Source organism: Protomyctophum parallelum (genome assembly GCF_964188405.1).
Source record: "Protomyctophum parallelum genome assembly, chromosome: 2".
NCBI classification, from domain to species: domain Eukaryota; kingdom Metazoa; phylum Chordata; class Actinopteri; order Myctophiformes; family Myctophidae; genus Protomyctophum; species Protomyctophum parallelum.
In genome coordinates this window covers 24,518,576-24,536,526 of record NC_139699.1, presented here as the reverse complement: position 1 = coordinate 24,536,526, position 17,951 = coordinate 24,518,576, and positions in this window count along the sequence as shown.

The window sequence follows — 17,951 nt, the reverse complement described above, 5'->3', positions numbered from 1 at the left end:
CGTCAAAAAATAGACGTCTAAAACACGTCTATTTTTAGACGTGTTTTAGACGTCTATATTTAGACGTTTTTATCCCATTTTAAGACGCTCGTCTAATAGCCCATACCATACGGCATACAATAGCACGCAGTTTTTCATCATTTTTGAGGATTTGAAAAAAAAACGATGGGTTATAGCCCATCGTTTTTAGATTTTTAGATTTTTTTTCAAATCCTCAAAAATGATGAAAAACGGCGTGCTATAGTATGCCGTACGGTATGGGCTATAGCCCATGGTCAAAAATGGGATAAAAAAAGTCAAAAAATAGACGTCTAAAACACGTCTATTTTTAGACGTGTTTTAGACGTCTATATTTAGACGTTTTTATCCCATTTTTAGACGCTCGTCTAATAGCCCATACCATACGGCATACAATAGCACGCCGTTTTTCATTATTTTTGAGGATTTGAAAAAAAAAAAAAAAAAAAACGATGGGTTATAGCCCATCGTTTTTAGATTTTTTGAAGTTTTTTTTATCCCATTTTTAGACACTCGTCTAATAGCCCATACCATACGGCATACAATAGCACGCCGTTTTTCATCATTTTTGAGGATTTGAAAAAAAAAAGAAAAAAAAACGATGGGTTATAGCCCATCGTTTTTGGATTTTTTTCAAATCCTCAAAAATGATGAAAGACGGCGTGCTATAGTATGCCGTACGGTATGGGCTATAGCCCATGGTCAAAAATGGGATAAAAAACGTCAAAAAATAGACGTCTAAAACATGTCTATTTTTAGACGTGTTTTAGACGTCTATATTTAGACGTTTTTATCCCATTTTAAGACGCTCGTCTAATAGCCCATACCATACGGCATACAATAGCACGCAGTTTTTCATCATTTTTGAGGATTTGAAAAAAAAACGATGGGTTATAGCCCATCGTTTTTAGATTTTTAGATTTTTTTTCAAATCCTCAAAAATGATGAAAAACGGCGTGCTATAGTATGCCGTACGGTATGGGCTATAGCCCATGGTCAAAAATGGGATAAAAAAAGTCAAAAAATAGACGTCTAAAACACGTCTATTTTTAGACGTGTTTTAGACGTCTATATTTAGACGTTTTTATCCCATTTTTAGACGCTCGTCTAATAGCCCATACCATACGGCATACAATAGCACGCCGTTTTTCATCATTTTTGAGGATTTGAAAAAAATGAAAAAAAAACTAAAAACAATGGGTTATAGCCCATCTTTTTTAGATTTTTTTAAGTTTTTTTTATCCCATTTTTAGACACTCGTCTAATAGCCCATACCATACGGCATACAATAGCACGCCGTTTTTCATCATTTTTGAGGATTTGAAAAAAAAACGAAAAAAAAACGATGGGTTATAGCCCATCGTTTTTGGATTTTTGGATTTTTTTCAAATCCTCAAAAATGATGAAAAACGGCGTGCTATAGTATGCCGTACGGTATGGGCTATAGCCCATGGTCAAAAATGGGATAAAAAACGTCAAAAAATAGACGTCTAAAACACGTCTAAAAATAGACGTGTTTTAGACGTCTATATTTAGACGTTTTTATCCCATTTTAAGACGCTCGTCTAATAGCCCATACCATACGGCATACAATAGCACGCCGTTTTTCATCATTTTTGAGGATTTGAAAAAAAAAAAAAAAAAAAACGATGGGTTATAGCCCATCGTTTTTAGATTTTTAGATTTTTTTTCAAATCCTCAAAAATGATGAAAAACGGCGTGCTATAGTATGCCGTACGGTATGGGCTATAGCCCATGGTCAAAAATGGGATAAAAAAAGTCAAAAAATAGACGTCTAAAACACGTCTATTTTTAGACGTGTTTTAGACGTCTATATTTAGACGTTTTTATCCCATTTTTAGACGCTCGTCTAATAGCCCATACCTTACGGCATACAATAGCACGCCGTTTTTCATCATTTTTGAGGATTTGAAAAAAATGAAAAAAAAACTAAAAACAATGGGTTATAGCCCATCTTTTTTAGATTTTTTGAAGTTTTTTTTATCCCATTTTTAGACACTCGTCTAATAGCCCATACCATACGGCATACAATAGCACGCCGTTTTTCATCATTTTTGAGGATTTGAAAAAAAAACGATGGGTTATAGCCCATCGTTTTTTGATTTTTTAGATTTTTTTCAAATCCTCAAAATGATGAAAAACGGCGTGCTATAGTATGCCGTACGGTATGGGCTATAGCCCATGGTCAAAAATGGGATAAAAAACATCTAAAAATAGACGTCTAAAACACGTCTATTTTTAGACGTGTTTTAGACGTCTATATTTAGACGTTTTTATCCTATTTTTAGACGCTCGGCTAATAGCCCATACCATACGACATACAATAGCACGCCATTTTTCATTATTTTTGAGGATTTGAAAAAAAAAAAACGATGGGTTATAGCCCATCGTTTTTAGATTTTTTGAAGTTTTTTTTATCCCATTTTTAGACACTCGTCTAATAGCCCATACCATACGGCATACAATAGCACGCCGTTTTTCATCATTTTTGAGGATTTGAAAAAAAAAAAAAAAAAAACGATGGGTTATAGCCCATCGTTTTTGGATTTTTGGATTTTTTTTCAAATCCTCAAAAATGATGAAAGACGGCGTGCTATAGTATGCCGTACGGTATGGGCTATAGCCCATGGTCAAAAATGGGATAAAAAACGTCAAAAAATAGACGTCTAAAACACGTCTATTTTTAGACGTGTTTTAGACGTCTATATTTAGACGTTTTTATCCCATTTTTAGACGCTCGTCTAATAGCCCATACCATACGGCATACAATAGCACGCCGTTTTTCATCATTTTTGAGGATTTGAAAAAAATGAAAAAAAAACTAAAAACAATGGGTTATAGCCCATCTTTTTTTGATTTTTAGATTTTTTTTCAAATCCTCAAAAATGATGAAAAACGGCGTGCTATAGTATGCCGTACGGTATGGGCTATAGCCCATGGTCAAAAATGGGATAAAAAACGTCAAAAAATAGACGTCTAAAACACGTCTATTTTTAGACGTGTTTTAGACATCTATATTTAGACGTTTTTATCCCATTTTAAGACGCTCGTCTAATAGCCCATACCATACGGCATACAATAGCACGCCGTTTTTCATCATTCTTGAGGATTTGAAAAAAATGAAAAAAAAACAAAAAACAATGGGTTATAGCCCATCGTTTTTTGATTTTTTGAAGTTTTTTTTATCCCATTTTTAGACACTCGTCTAATAGCCCATACCATACGGCATACAATAGCACGCCGTTTTTCATCATTTTTGAGGATTTGAAAAAAAAACGATGGGTTATAGCCCATCGTTTTTTGATTTTTTTGATTTTTTTCAAATCCTCAAAAATGATGAAAAACGGCGTGCTATAGTATGCCGTACGGTATGGGCTATAGCCCATGGTCAAAAATGGGATAAAAAACATCTAAAAATAGACGTCTAAAACACGTCTATTTTTAGACGTGTTTTAGACGTCTATATTTAGACGTTTTTATCCCATTTTTAGACGCTCGGCTAATAGCCCATACCATACGACATACAATAGCACGCCATTTTTCATTATTTTTGAGGATTTGAAAAAAAAAAAACGATGGGTTATAGCCCATCGTTTTTAGATTTTTTGAAGTTTTTTTTATCCCATTTTTAGACACTCGTCTAATAGCCCATACCATACGGCATACAATAGCACGCCGTTTTTCATCATTTTTGAGGATTTAAAAAAAAAAAAAAAAAAAAACGATGGGTTATAGCCCATCGTTTTTGGATTTTTGGATTTTTTTTCAAATCCTCAAAAATGATGAAAGACGGCGTGCTATAGTATGCCGTACGGTATTGGCTATAGCCCATGGTCAAAAATGGGATAAAAAACGTCAAAAAATAGACGTCTAAAACACGTCTATTTTTAGACGTGTTTTAGACGTCTATATTTAGACGTTTTTATCCCATTTTTAGACGCTCGTCTAATAGCCCATACCATACGGCATACAATAGCACGCCGTTTTTCATCATTTTTGAGGATTTGAAAAAAATGAAAAAAAAAACTAAAAACAATGGGTTATAGCCCATCTTTTTTTGATTTTTAGATTTTTTTTCAAATCCTCAAAAATGATGAAAAACGGCGTGCTATAGTATGCCGTACGGTATGGGCTATAGCCCATGGTCAAAAATGGGATAAAAAACGTCAAAAAATAGACGTCTAAAACACGTCTATTTTTAGACGTGTTTTAGACATCTATATTTAGACGTTTTTATCCCATTTTAAGACGCTCGTCTAATAGCCCATACCATACGGCATACAATAGCACGCCGTTTTTCATCATTCTTGAGGATTTGAAAAAAATGAAAAAAAAACAAAAAACAATGGGTTATAGCCCATCGTTTTTTGATTTTTTGAAGTTTTTTTTATCCCATTTTTAGACACTCGTCTAATAGCCCATACCATACGGCATACAATAGCACGCCGTTTTTCATCATTTTTGAGGATTTGAAAAAAAAAAGAAAAAAAAAACGATGGGTTATAGCCCATCGTTTTTGGATCTTTTGGATTTTTTTCAAATCCTCAAAAATTATGAAAAACGGCGTGCTATAGTATGCCGTACGGTATGGGCTATAGCCCATGGTCAAAAATGGGATAAAAAACGTCAAAAAATAGACGTCTAAAACACGTCTATTTTTAGACGTGTTTTAGACGTCTATATTTAGACGTTTTTATCCCATTTTAAGACGCTCGTCTAATAGCCCATACCATACGGCATACAATAGCACGCAGTTTTTCATCATTTTTGAGGATTTGAAAAAAAAACGATGGGTTATAGCCCATCGTTTTTAGATTTTTAGATTTTTTTTCAAATCCTCAAAAATGATGAAAAACGGCGTGCTATAGTATGCCGTACGGTATGGGCTATAGCCCATGGTCAAAAATGGGATAAAAAAAGTCAAAAAATAGACGTCTAAAACACGTCTATTTTTAGACGTGTTTTAGACGTCTATATTTAGACGTTTTTATCCCATTTTTAGACGCTCGTCTAATAGCCCATACCATACGGCATACAATAGCACGCCGTTTTTCATTATTTTTAAGGATTTGAAAAAAAAAAAAAAAAAAAACGATGGGTTATAGCCCATCGTTTTTAGATTTTTTGAAGTTTTTTTTATCCCATTTTTAGACACTCGTCTAATAGCCCATACCATACGGCATACAATAGCACGCCGTTTTTCATCATTTTTGAGGATTTAAAAAAAAAAAAGAAAAAAAAACGATGGGTTATAGCCCATCGTTTTTGGATTTTTTTCAAATCCTCAAAAATGATGAAAGACGGCGTGCTATAGTATGCCGTACGGTATGGGCTATAGCCCATGGTCAAAAATGGGATAAAAAACGTCAAAAAATAGACGTCTAAAACATGTCTATTTTTAGACGTGTTTTAGACGTCTATATTTAGACGTTTTTATCCCATTTTAAGACGCTCGTCTAATAGCCCATACCATACGGCATACAATAGCACGCAGTTTTTCATCATTTTTGAGGATTTGAAAAAAAAACGATGGGTTATAGCCCATCGTTTTTAGATTTTTAGATTTTTTTTCAAATCCTCAAAAATGATGAAAAACGGCGTGCTATAGTATGCCGTACGGTATGGGCTATAGCCCATGGTCAAAAATGGGATAAAAAAAGTCAAAAAATAGACGTCTAAAACACGTCTATTTTTAGACGTGTTTTAGACGTCTATATTTAGACGTTTTTATCCCATTTTTAGACGCTCGTCTAATAGCCCATACCATACGGCATACAATAGCACGCCGTTTTTCATCATTTTTGAGGATTTGAAAAAAATGAAAAAAAAACTTCAAAAAATCTAAAAACGATGGGCTATAACCCATCGTTTTTTTTTTTTTTTTTTTTTCAAATCCTTAAAAATAATGAAAAACGGCGTGCTATTGTATGCCGTATGGTATGGGCTATTAGACGAGCGTCTAAAAATGGGATAAAAACGTCTAAATATAGACGTCTAAAACACGTCTAAAAATAGACGTGTTTTAGACGTCTATTTTTTGACTTTTTTTATCCCATTTTTGACCATGGGCTATAGCCCATACCGTACGGCATACTATAGCACGCCGTTTTTCATCATTTTTGAGGATTTGAAAAAAAATCTAAAAATCTAAAAACGATGGGCTATAACCCATCGTTTTTTTTTCAAATCCTCAAAAATGATGAAAAACTGCGTGCTATTGTATGCCGTATGGTATGGGCTATTAGACGAGCGTCTTAAAATGGGATAAAAACGTCTAAATATAGACGTCTAAAACACGTCTAAAAATAGACGTGTTTTAGACGTCTATTTTTTGACGTTTTTTATCCCATTTTTGACCATGGGCTATAGCCCATACCGTACGGCATACTATAGCACGCCGTTTTTCATAATTTTTGAGGATTTGAAAAAAATCCAAAAGATCCAAAAACGATGGGCTATAACCCATCGTTTTTTTTTTTCTTTTTTTTTTCAAATCCTCAAAAATGATGAAAAACGGCGTGCTATAGTATGCCGTACGGTATGGGCTATAGCCCATGGTCAAAAATGGGATAAAAAAAGTCAAAAAATAGACGTCTAAAACACGTCTATTTTTAGACGTGTTTTAGACGTCTATATTTAGACGTTTTTATCCCATTTTTAGACGCTCGTCTAATAGCCCATACCATACGGCATACAATAGCACGCCGTTTTTCATCATTTTTGAGGATTTGAAAAAAATGAAAAAAAAACTAAAAACAATGGGTTATAGCCCATCTTTTTTAGATTTTTTTAAGTTTTTTTTATCCCATTTTTAGACACTCGTCTAATAGCCCATACCATACGGCATACAATAGCACGCCGTTTTTCATCATTTTTGAGGATTTGAAAAAAAAACGAAAAAAAAAACGATGGGGGTATAGCCCATCGTTTTTGGATTTTTGGATTTTTTTCAAATCCTCAAAAATGATGAAAAACGGCGTGCTATAGTATGCCGTACGGTATGGGCTATAGCCCATGGTCAAAAATGGGATAAAAAACGTCAAAAAATAGACGTCTAAAACACGTCTAAAAATAGACGTGTTTTAGACGTCTATATTTAGACGTTTTTATCCCATTTTAAGACGCTCGTCTAATAGCCCATACCATACGGCATACAATAGCACGCCGTTTTTCATCATTTTTGAGGATTTGAAAAAAAAAAAAAAAAAAAAACGATGGGTTATAGCCCATCGTTTTTAGATTTTTAGATTTTTTTTCAAATCCTCAAAAATGATGAAAAACGGCGTGCTATAGTATGCCGTACGGTATGGGCTATAGCCCATGGTCAAAAATGGGATAAAAAAAGTCAAAAAATAGACGTCTAAAACACGTCTATTTTTAGACGTGTTTTAGACGTCTATATTTAGACGTTTTTATCCCATTTTTAGACGCTCGTCTAATAGCCCATACCTTACGGCATACAATAGCACGCCGTTTTTCATCATTTTTGAGGATTTGAAAAAAATGAAAAAAAAACTAAAAACAATGGGTTATAGCCCATCTTTTTTAGATTTTTTGAAGTTTTTTTTATCCCATTTTTAGACACTCGTCTAATAGCCCATACCATACGGCATACAATAGCACGCCGTTTTTCATCATTTTTGAGGATTTGAAAAAAAAACGATGGGTTATAGCCCATCGTTTTTTGATTTTTTAGATTTTTTTCAAATCCTCAAAATGATGAAAAATGGCGTGCTATAGTATGCCGTACGGTATGGGCTATAGCCCATGGTCAAAAATGGGATAAAAAACATCTAAAAATAGACGTCTAAAACACGTCTATTTTTAGACGTGTTTTAGACGTCTATATTTAGACGTTTTTATCCTATTTTTAGACGCTCGGCTAATAGCCCATACCATACGACATACAATAGCACGCCATTTTTCATTATTTTTGAGGATTTGAAAAAAAAAAAACGATGGGTTATAGCCCATCGTTTTTAGATTTTTTGAAGTTTTTTTTATCCCATTTTTAGACACTCGTCTAATAGCCCATACCATACGGCATACAATAGCACGCCGTTTTTCATCATTTTTGAGGATTTGAAAAAAAAAAAAAAAAAAACGATGGGTTATAGCCCATCGTTTTTGGATTTTTGGATTTTTTTTCAAATCCTCAAAAATGATGAAAGACGGCGTGCTATAGTATGCCGTACGGTATGGGCTATAGCCCATGGTCAAAAATGGGATAAAAAACGTCAAAAAATAGACGTCTAAAACACGTCTATTTTTAGACGTGTTTTAGACGTCTATATTTAGACGTTTTTATCCCATTTTTAGACGCTCGTCTAATAGCCCATACCATACGGCATACAATAGCACGCCGTTTTCCATCATTTTTGAGGATTTGAAAAAAATGAAAAAAAAACTAAAAACAATGGGTTATAGCCCATCTTTTTTTGATTTTTAGATTTTTTTTCAAATCCTCAAAAATGATGAAAAACGGCGTGCTATAGTATGCCGTACGGTATGGGCTATAGCCCATGGTCAAAAATGGGATAAAAAACGTCAAAAAATAGACGTCTAAAACACGTCTATTTTTAGACGTGTTTTAGACGTCTATATTTAGACGTTTTTATCCCATTTTTAGACGCTCGTCTAATAGCCCATACCTTACGGCATACAATAGCACGCCGTTTTTCATCATTTTTGAGGATTTGAAAAAAATGAAAAAAAAACTAAAAACAATGGGTTATAGCCCATCTTTTTTAGATTTTTTGAAGTTTTTTTTATCCCATTTTTAGACACTCGTCTAATAGCCCATACCATACGGCATACAATAGCACGCCGTTTTTCATCATTTTTGAGGATTTGAAAAAAAAACGATGGGTTATAGCCCATCGTTTTTTGATTTTTTAGATTTTTTTCAAATCCTCAAAATGATGAAAAACGGCGTGCTATAGTATGCCGTACGGTATGGGCTATAGCCCATGGTCAAAAATGGGATAAAAAACATCTAAAAATAGACGTCTAAAACACGTCTATTTTTAGACGTGTTTTAGACGTCTATATTTAGACGTTTTTATCCTATTTTTAGACGCTCGGCTAATAGCCCATACCATACGACATACAATAGCACGCCATTTTTCATTATTTTTGAGGATTTGAAAAAAAAAAAACGATGGGTTATAGCCCATCGTTTTTAGATTTTTTGAAGTTTTTTTTATCCCATTTTTAGACACTCGTCTAATAGCCCATACCATACGGCATACAATAGCACGCCGTTTTTCATCATTTTTGAGGATTTGAAAAAAAAAAAAAAAAAAAACGATGGGTTATAGCCCATCGTTTTTGGATTTTTGGATTTTTTTTCAAATCCTCAAAAATGATGAAAGACGGCGTGCTATAGTATGCCGTACGGTATGGGCTATAGCCCATGGTCAAAAATGGGATAAAAAACGTCAAAAAATAGACGTCTAAAACACGTCTATTTTTAGACGTGTTTTAGACGTCTATATTTAGACGTTTTTATCCCATTTTTAGACGCTCGTCTAATAGCCCATACCATACGGCATACAATAGCACGCCGTTTTTCATCATTCTTGAGGATTTGAAAAAAATGAAAAAAAAACAAAAAACAATGGGTTATAGCCCATCGTTTTTTGATTTTTTGAAGTTTTTTTTATCCCATTTTTAGACACTCGTCTAATAGCCCATACCATACGGCATACAATAGCACGCCGTTTTTCATCATTTTTGAGGATTTGAAAAAAAAACGATGGGTTATAGCCCATCGTTTTTTGATTTTTTTGATTTTTTTCAAATCCTCAAAAATGATGAAAAACGGCGTGCTATAGTATGCCGTACGGTATGGGCTATAGCCCATGGTCAAAAATGGGATAAAAAACATCTAAAAATAGACGTCTAAAACACGTCTATTTTTAGACGTGTTTTAGACGTCTATATTTAGACGTTTTTATCCCATTTTTAGACGCTCGGCTAATAGCCCATACCATACGACATACAATAGCACGCCATTTTTCATTATTTTTGAGGATTTGAAAAAAAAAAAACGATGGGTTATAGCCCATCGTTTTTAGATTTTTTGAAGTTTTTTTTATCCCATTTTTAGACACTCGTCTAATAGCCCATACCATACGGCATACAATAGCACGCCGTTTTTCATCATTTTTGAGGATTAAAAAAAAAAAAAAAAAAAAAAACGATGGGTTATAGCCCATCGTTTTTGGATTTTTGGATTTTTTTTCAAATCCTCAAAAATGATGAAAGACGGCGTGCTATAGTATGCCGTACGGTATTGGCTATAGCCCATGGTCAAAAATGGGATAAAAAACGTCAAAAAATAGACGTCTAAAACACGTCTATTTTTAGACGTGTTTTAGACGTCTATATTTAGACGTTTTTATCCCATTTTTAGACGCTCGTCTAATAGCCCATACCATACGGCATACAATAGCACGCCGTTTTTATCCCATTTTTAGACGCTCGTCTAATAGCCCATACCATACGACATACAATAGCACGCTGTTTTTAATTATTTTTGAGGATTTAAAAAAAAAAAAAAAAAAAAAAACGATGGGTTATAGCCCATCGTTTTTAGATTTTTTTAAGTTTTTTTTATCCCATTTTTAGACACTCGTCTAATAGCCCATACCATACGGCATACAATAGCACGCCGTTTTTCATCATTTTTGAGGATTTGAAAAAAAAAAAAAAAAAAAAAACGATGGGTTATAGCCCATCGTTTTTTGATTTTTTTGATTTTTTTTAAATCCTCAAAAATGATGAAAAACGGCATGCTATAGTATGCCGTACGGTATGGGCTATAGCCCATGGTCAAAAATGGGATAAAAAACATCTAAAAATAGACGTCTAAAACACGTCTATTTTTAGACGTGTTTTAGACGTCTATATTTAGACGTTTTTATCCCATTTTTAGACGCTCGTCTAATAGCCCATACCATACGACATACAATAGCACGCCGTTTTTCATTGTTTTTGAGGATTTGAAAAAAAATAAAAATAAAAAAACGATGGGTTATAGCCCATCGTTTTTAGATTTTTTGAAGTTTTTTTTATCCCATTTTTAGACACTCGTCTAATAGCCCATACCATACGGCATACAATAGCACGCCGTTTTTCATCATTTTTGAGGATTTGAAAAAAAAAAAAAAAAAAAAAAACGATGGGTTATAGCCCATCGTTTTTTGATTTTTTTGATTTTTTTTAAATCCTCAAAAATGATGAAAAACGGCATGCTATAGTATGCCGTACGGTATGGGCTATAGCCCATGGTCAAAAATGGGATAAAAAACATCTAAAAATAGACGTCTAAAACACGTCTATTTTTAGACGTGTTTTAGACGTCTATATTTAGACGTTTTTATCCCATTTTTAGACGCTCGTCTAATAGCCCATACCATACGACATACAATAGCACGCCGTTTTTCATTGTTTTTGAGGATTTGAAAAAAAAAAAAAAAAAAAAAAACGATGGGTTATAGCCCATCGTTTTTAGATTTTTAGATTTTTTAGCCCATACCATACGACATACAATAGCACGCTGTTTTTAATTATTTTTGAGGATTAAAAAAAAAAAAAAAAAAAAAAACGATGGGTTATAGCCCATCGTTTTTAGATTTTTTGAAGGTTTTTTTATCCCATTTTTAGACACTCGTCTAATAGCCCATACCATACGGCATACAATAGCACGCCGTTTTTCATCATTTTTGAGGATTTGAAAAAAAAACGAAAAAAAAAACGATGGGTTATAGCCCATCGTTTTTTGATTTTTTTGATTTTTTTCAAATCCTCAAAAATGATGAAAAACGGCGTGCTATAGTATGCCGTACGGTATGGGCTATAGCCCATGGTCAAAAATGGGATAAAAAACGTCAAAAAATAGACGTCTAAAACACGTCTATTTTTAGACGTGTTTTAGACGTCTATATTTAGACGTTTTTATCCCATTTTTAGACGCTCGTCTAATAGCCCATACCATACGGCATACAATAGCACGCCGTTTTTCATCATTTTTGAGGATTTGAAAAAAAAAAGAAAAAAAAAACGATGGGTTATAGCCCATCGTTTTTGGATCTTTTGGATTTTTTTCAAATCCTCAAAAATTATGAAAAACGGCGTGCTATAGTATGCCGTACGGTATGGGCTATAGCCCATGGTCAAAAATGGGATAAAAAACGTCAAAAAATAGACGTCTAAAACACGTCTATTTTTAGACGTGTTTTAGACGTCTATATTTAGACGTTTTTATCCCATTTTTAGACGCTCGTCTAATAGCCCATACCATACGGCATACAATAGCACGCCGTTTTTCATCATTTTTGAGGATTTGAAAAAAATGAAAAAAAAACTAAAAACAATGGGTTATAGCCCATCTTTTTTTGATTTTTAGATTTTTTTTCAAATCCTCAAAAATGATGAAAAACGGCGTGCTATAGTATGCCGTACGGTATGGGCTATAGCCCATGGTCAAAAATGGGATAAAAAACGTCAAAAAATAGACGTCTAAAACACGTCTATTTTTAGACGTGTTTTAGACATCTATATTTAGACGTTTTTATCCCATTTTAAGACGCTCGTCTAATAGCCCATACCATACGGCATACAATAGCACGCCGTTTTTCATCATTCTTGAGGATTTGAAAAAAATGAAAAAAAAACAAAAAACAATGGGTTATAGCCCATCGTTTTTTGATTTTTTGAAGTTTTTTTTATCCCATTTTTAGACACTCGTCTAATAGCCCATACCATACGGCATACAATAGCACGCCGTTTTTCATCATTTTTGAGGATTTGAAAAAAAAACGATGGGTTATAGCCCATCGTTTTTTGATTTTTTTGATTTTTTTCAAATCCTCAAAAATGATGAAAAACGGCGTGCTATAGTATGCCGTACGGTATGGGCTATAGCCCATGGTCAAAAATGGGATAAAAAACATCTAAAAATAGACGTCTAAAACACGTCTATTTTTAGACGTGTTTTAGACGTCTATATTTAGACGTTTTTATCCCATTTTTAGACGCTCGGCTAATAGCCCATACCATACGACATACAATAGCACGCCATTTTTCATTATTTTTGAGGATTTGAAAAAAAAAAAACGATGGGTTATAGCCCATCGTTTTTAGATTTTTTGAAGTTTTTTTTATCCCATTTTTAGACACTCGTCTAATAGCCCATACCATACGGCATACAATAGCACGCCGTTTTTCATCATTTTTGAGGATTTGAAAAAAATGAAAAAAAAACTAAAAACAATGGGTTATAGCCCATCTTTTTTTGATTTTTAGATTTTTTTTCAAATCCTCAAAAATGATGAAAAACGGCGTGCTATAGTATGCCGTACGGTATGGGCTATAGCCCATGGTCAAAAATGGGATAAAAAACGTCAAAAAATAGACGTCTAAAACACGTCTATTTTTAGACGTGTTTTAGACATCTATATTTAGACGTTTTTATCCCATTTTAAGACGCTCGTCTAATAGCCCATACCATACGGCATACAATAGCACGCCGTTTTTCATCATTCTTGAGGATTTGAAAAAAATGAAAAAAAAACAAAAAACAATGGGTTATAGCCCATCGTTTTTTGATTTTTTGAAGTTTTTTTTATCCCATTTTTAGACACTCGTCTAATAGCCCATACCATACGGCATACAATAGCACGCCGTTTTTCATCATTTTTGAGGATTTGAAAAAAAAACGATGGGTTATAGCCCATCGTTTTTTGATTTTTTTGATTTTTTTCAAATCCTCAAAAATGATGAAAAACGGCGTGCTATAGTATGCCGTACGGTATGGGCTATAGCCCATGGTCAAAAATGGGATAAAAAACATCTAAAAATAGACGTCTAAAACACGTCTATTTTTAGACGTGTTTTAGACGTCTATATTTAGACGTTTTTATCCCATTTTTAGACGCTCGGCTAATAGCCCATACCATACGACATACAATAGCACGCCATTTTTCATTATTTTTGAGGATTTGAAAAAAAAAAAACGATGGGTTATAGCCCATCGTTTTTAGATTTTTTGAAGTTTTTTTTATCCCATTTTTAGACACTCGTCTAATAGCCCATACCATACGGCATACAATAGCACGCCGTTTTTCATCATTTTTGAGGATTAAAAAAAAAAAAAAAAAAGAAACGATGGGTCATAGCCCATCGTTTTTGGATTTTTGGATTTTTTTTCAAATCCTCAAAAATGATGAAAGACGGCGTGCTATAGTATGCCGTACGGTATTGGCTATAGCCCATGGTCAAAAATGGGATAAAAAACGTCAAAAAATAGACGTCTAAAACACGTCTATTTTTAGACGTGTTTTAGACGTCTATATTTAGACGTTTTTATCCCATTTTTAGACGCTCGTCTAATAGCCCATACCATACGGCATACAATAGCACGCCGTTTTTCATCATTTTTGAGGATTTGAAAAAAATGAAAAAAAAACTAAAAACAATGGGTTATAGCCCATCTTTTTTTGATTTTTAGATTTTTTTTCAAATCCTCAAAAATGATGAAAAACGGCGTGCTATAGTATGCCGTACGGTATGGGCTATAGCCCATGGTCAAAAATGGGATAAAAAACGTCAAAAAATAGACGTCTAAAACACGTCTATTTTTAGACGTGTTTTAGACATCTATATTTAGACGTTTTTATCCCATTTTAAGACGCTCGTCTAATAGCCCATACCATACGGCATACAATAGCACGCCGTTTTTCATCATTCTTGAGGATTTGAAAAAAATGAAAAAAAAACAAAAAACAATGGGTTATAGCCCATCGTTTTTTGATTTTTTGAAGTTTTTTTTATCCCATTTTTAGACACTCGTCTAATAGCCCATACCATACGGCATACAATAGCACGCCGTTTTTCATCATTTTTGAGGATTTGAAAAAAAAAAGAAAAAAAAAACGATGGGTTATAGCCCATCGTTTTTGGATCTTTTGGATTTTTTTCAAATCCTCAAAAATTATGAAAAACGGCGTGCTATAGTATGCCGTACGGTATGGGCTATAGGCCATGGTCAAAAATGGGATAAAAAACATCTAAAAATAGACGTCTAAAACACGTCTTTTTTTAGACGTGTTTTAGACGTCTATATTTAGACGTTTTTATCCCATTTTTAGACGCTCGTCTAATAGCCCATACCATACGACATACAATAGCACGCCGTTTTTCATCATTTTTGAGGATTTGAAAAAAAAAAAAAAAAAAAAAAACGATGGGTTATAGCCCATCGTTTTTTGATTTTTTTGATTTTTTTTAAATCCTCAAAAATGATGAAAAACGGCATGCTATAGTATGCCGTACGGTATGGGCTATAGCCCATGGTCAAAAATGGGATAAAAAACATCTAAAAATAGACGTCTAAAACACGTCTATTTTTAGACGTGTTTTAGACGTCTATATTTAGACGTTTTTATCCCATTTTTAGACGCTCGTCTAATAGCCCATACCATACGACATACAATAGCACGCCGTTTTTCATTGTTTTTGAGGATTTGAAAAAAAAAAAAAAAAAAAAACGATGGGTTATAGCCCATCGTTTTTAGATTTTTTGAAGTTTTTTTTATCCCATTTTTAGACACTCGTCTAATAGCCCATACCATACGGCATACAATAGCACGCCGTTTTTCATCATTTTTGAGGATTTGAAAAAAAAAAAAAAAAAAAAAACGATGGGTTATAGCCCATCGTTTTTTTATTTTTTTTATTTTTTTTAAATCCTCAAAAATGATGAAAAACGGCATGCTATAGTATGCCGTACGGTATGGGCTATAGCCCATGGTCAAAAATGGGATAAAAAACATCTAAAAATAGACGTCTAAAACACGTCTATTTTTAGACGTGTTTTAGACGTCTATATTTAGACGTTTTTATCCCATTTTTAGACGCTCGTCTAATAGCCCATACCATACGACATACAATAGCACGCCGTTTTTCATTGTTTTTGAGGATTTGAAAAAAAAAAAAAAAAAAAAAACGATGGGTTATAGCCCATCGTTTTTAGATTTTTAGATTTTTTAGCCCATACCATACGACATACAATAGCACGCTGTTTTTAATTATTTTTGAGGATTAAAAAAAAAAAAAAAAAAAAAAAACGATGGGTTATAGCCCATCGTTTTTAGATTTTTTGAAGGTTTTTTTATCCCATTTTTAGACACTCGTCTAATAGCCCATACCATACGGCATACAATAGCACGCCGTTTTTCATCATTTTTGAGGATTTGAAAAAAAAAACGAAAAAAAAAACGATGGGTTATAGCCCATCGTTTTTTGATTTTTTTGATTTTTTTCAAATCCTCAAAAATGATGAAAAACGGCGTGCTATAGTATGCCGTACGGTATGGGCTATAGCCCATGGTCAAAAATGGGATAAAAAACGTCAAAAAATAGACGTCTAAAACACGTCTATTTTTAGACGTGTTTTAGACGTCTATATTTAGACGTTTTTATCCCATTTTTAGACGCTCGTCTAATAGCCCATACCATACGGCATACAATAGCACGCCGTTTTTCATCATTTTTGAGGATTTGAAAAAAATGAAAAAAAAACTAAAAACAATGGGTTATAGCCCATCTTTTTTTGATTTTTAGATTTTGTTTCAAATCCTCAAAAATGATGAAAAACGGCGTGCTATAGTATGCCGTACGGTATGGGCTATAGCCCATGGTCAAAAATGGGATAAAAAACGTCAAAAAATAGACGTCTAAAACACGTCTATTTTTAGACGTGTTTTAGACGTCTATATTTAGACGTTTTTATCCCATTTTTAGACGCTCGTCTAATAGCCCATACCATACGGCATACAATAGCACGCCGTTTTTCATTATTTTTGAGGATTTGAAAAAAATGGAAAAAAAAAACGATGGGTTATAGCCCATCGTTTTTTGATTTTTTGATTTTTTTTCAAATCCTCAAAAATGATGAAAAACGGTGTGCTATAGTATGCCGTACGGTATGGGCTATAGCCCATGGTCAAAAATGGGATAAAAAACGTCTAAAAATAGACGCCTAAAACACGTCTATTTTTAGACGTGTTTTAGACGTCTATATTTAGACGTTTTTATCCCATTTTAAGACGCTCGTCTAATAGCCCATACCATACGGCATACAATAACACGCCGTTTTTCATTATTTTTGAGGATTTGAAAAAAAAAAAAAAAAAGGGTTATAGCCCATCGTTTTTAGATTTTTTTAAGTTTTTTTTATCCCATTTTTAGACACTCGTCTAATAGCCCATACCATACGGCATACAATAGCACGCCGTTTTTCATCATTTTTGAATGACGAGCGTCTAAAAATGGGATAAAAACGTCTAAAAATAGTCGTCTAAAACCTGTCTAAAAATAGACGTGTTTTAGACGTCTATTTTTAGACGTTTTTTATCCCATTTTTGACCATGGGCTATAGCCCATACTGTACGGCATACTATAGCAAGCCGTTTTTCATCATTTTTGAGGATTTGAAAAAAATCTAAAAAATCTAAAAACGATGGGCTATAACCGATCGTTTTTTTTTCTTTTCTTTTTGTTCAAATCCTCAAAAATGATGAAAAACGGCGTGCTATAGTATGCCGTACAGTATGGGCTATTAGACGAGCGTCTAAAAATGGGATAAAACGTAAAAAAAATAGACGTCTAAAACACGTCTAAAAATAGACGTGTTTTAGACGTCTATTTTTAGACGTTTTTCATCATTTTTGAGGATTTGAATAAAATGAAAAAGAAAAAAACATGGGTTATCGTTTTTTGAAAATTTGAAAAAAATATTAACCTTGTTTTTCATCATTTTTGAACATGGGCTATAGCCCATACCGTACGGCATACTATAGCACGTCGTTTTTCATCATTTTTGAGGATTTGAAAAAAAAAAAAAA